This window comes from Arachis ipaensis, chromosome B06 (genome assembly GCF_000816755.2).
Source record: "Arachis ipaensis cultivar K30076 chromosome B06, Araip1.1, whole genome shotgun sequence".
NCBI lineage: Eukaryota > Viridiplantae > Streptophyta > Magnoliopsida > Fabales > Fabaceae > Arachis > Arachis ipaensis.
Window position 1 is genome coordinate 126,093,282 of NC_029790.2, and position 3,064 is coordinate 126,096,345.

Here is a 3,064-nt window from a genome sequence, read left to right on the forward strand (position 1 = left end):
GGGAGTGGATCTTTTTAATTATTTTTAATAATTGAAAATTTTTTATTATTAATTTTATAAATAAAACTAAAAAAATATAAAAAATATTTAAAAATAAAAAAAAATTATATTTTACTCTTTCAAATAAAAATCTAAATTTTAGAAGATGTAAATTTCCGTGAGTGATGCATCGATAATTTCTACGCATCATTGACAAGTAGACATACCATTGTTAATTAACATATGAAATCACAAAAAGCAGCTTAGTTTGGTGGCCAATGCTCTCTAAGCTTACCATCCTTGCTCCTTTCATTTTGGAGTTTTTCTTTTCTTCTAACCTGTGTTAATTGAGTTCCATATATATATATATAAAGCCGTCTTTGTATTTTTATCATTTATTTACTAAAATTCTTTTTTATCATTATCAATAATTACTATAGGGATCTCGCTAGGGAGACAATGGACTATTTGTACAATGTGTACAATGGATTATTGAGTTACAAAATGAACATCTTTTATATTATCTAGAATAACCATCTTAGTACTAGGGATAATAAACATCTCCCCAAAAACTTAAATTGATTTTGGGGTTCACTAAGGATTGAACTCTTAACCTTTCAAATCTAGAACTCTAATACCATATCATGATACCACTCATCCCAAAAGTTTTAGCTGATGGAAAAGGTAACATTAATGATTATATCTCTAATACTCCATAAACCTCCATTGTACACATTGTACAAATATTCTATTAGCTCCTCATACTTTCCCTTACTATAGAGAGTGATGGACTGATGGAGAAAAAATATCGGTAAAGATTTTTACAAAAATATCGCGTTGTAAGTATAGTTTTAAACGGACAATTATTAAACCTCAATCAACGTTTAAATTGTTTGTCACTTAAGCAAATCCAATAAAATTAACCAAAATATTTAAATTTTGGGTTGTCTCTTAAAGGAATTGCAGGGAAGTGTAGTTTATTATTGGTTATGAAAAAAAATATTTTTGGCGTTTTGTAATAAGAAACAAGAAAATAAAATGGCAAGAAAATAAACTAATAACTAAGAAAACTCTTAGCAAGAAAAGAGAATTGGAATTCCTATCCTCATTATCATCCTCAATTATGATGGTAATTGTCTTTTAATAATTTATTCTCACTTAGTTAACCTCTAACAATGAAGAAAAGTCAAGTGAGCAAAATCAACTTAACTTCACAAGTCATAATCAAAGACTAGATTTAGTGAAGTCTAAGCCAACTAGCAAATTTTAATCACCAATCAACAAAAGAATTTTGATAACTCAAGAGTCTCTAATTGATCAATCTAAGTTAAGAACATAAAAATCTATTTTAAAATCTAACCAAACATTTTATTAAACACTTGAAAGGCACAAAATAAAAGTATAGAAAAATAACAAGAAATAGTAAAATCTAAGATTAACAGATGTAAGGAATCAATAACCAACAATTAAAGAAAGAAGCAATAAACATGAAATACCTCAAATTGCATTAAAAGGAAATTGAATCTAACTAGAAGAGTTCATAAACTAAATTGGGAAAATAAAGAAATCAACAAGAGAAGATAAACTAAGATACTAGAACAATAAAAGGTAGAAGAAAACTAAATTAAAGCAAGATAAAAAAAATCTGAAGCTAAGAAGAAATAAGGCTAAAAACCCTAAAACCTAGAGAGAGGAGAAAGACTCTCTCTCTAGAAACCTACATCTAAAACCTAATGTGTGTAAAAGTGAATGAATGAAAAGTTCAAATGATTGAATGATCAACTCCACTCCCAGCCTTTTGTCTTTAATTTCGGGCCTGAAACTAGGTCAAAAACAGCCCAAAAATCGGCCTCAACGTTTTCTGTTAATTACAGCATGTGACGTTCGTCACGCGTACGCGTCAGCTACGCGTACGCGTCGCTCAAACTTGGCACTGGCCACACGTGCGCGTCATTTGGACGTTGGCTCGGTCATGCGTCAGCCATGCGTGCGCGTGGATACCAACTCCTTAAAACTTCAATTTCTTGTATTTCTTCCACTTTTGCATGCTCATCCTCTAAATCATTCCTGCCCTATAAACTCTAAAAACACTTAACACACGAATCACAACATCAAATGATAATAAAAGAGGATTAAAAATTAGCAATTTTAAGGCTTAGGAAGCATGCTTTCAATCATAGCACAAAATTAAGAAGGAAACTTAAAAACATGCAATTTACATGAATAAGTATGAGAATAGTTGACAAAATCCACTCAATTCAATATAAAATAAACCATAAAATATTGGCTCATCATGGACACAGAAAATTTTAAAAGTGGAGACAAAAATATATATTAAAATAAATTTTGTTAAACATTATTAATTATATGGAGATATAAAAATTAAAAAGAATTAGTGAACACTTCCATTCTTAAAATACTATTCATTATATATAATTTATAAAAAATATTTTTTATTTCTAAAATTTGAACTTAAAATATTTTAATTAAATTATAGATAACTTATTATCTTAACTAATTTTTTATACACATTTAATAATAAAAGACTGACTCAACTGTCACATTAATAACTAATGACACACTAGTATTTATAATTTAAAACTAGAATTATATATAAATACTAGAAAAATTAAATCTGTATATAAAAGTATGTTTATATAAAATAATATAACCTTAATTTACAATTTTTTTTCTTTTCGTTCTTTTTAAAATAATTAAGTTTGTTATATATTTTTTAATTTAATTTTGATATAATGTTAGATGAAAGATTTTATTCATCTGTTTAATTATGTATTATAATTAAAATATTTTGTCTTTACTATTTTTAAAAATAAAAAATATATTCTAAATTAGTAAATTAATTAATTTATTTTAAAATTTTATATGCAACACAGGTACATATAATAGAACAAAAGATAAAAAAAAGTAATAAAGATGAATAAATTGAGAATAAAATAAAATATATAAAGTCATGAAGAGAATAAAATATTAGATTAATACTTAAACTATAATTGTTTGAATTAAAATTTGTTATTGAAAATATCAAAAAGAAAACCAATGAAATTGGAAGATACATAGAGTCATA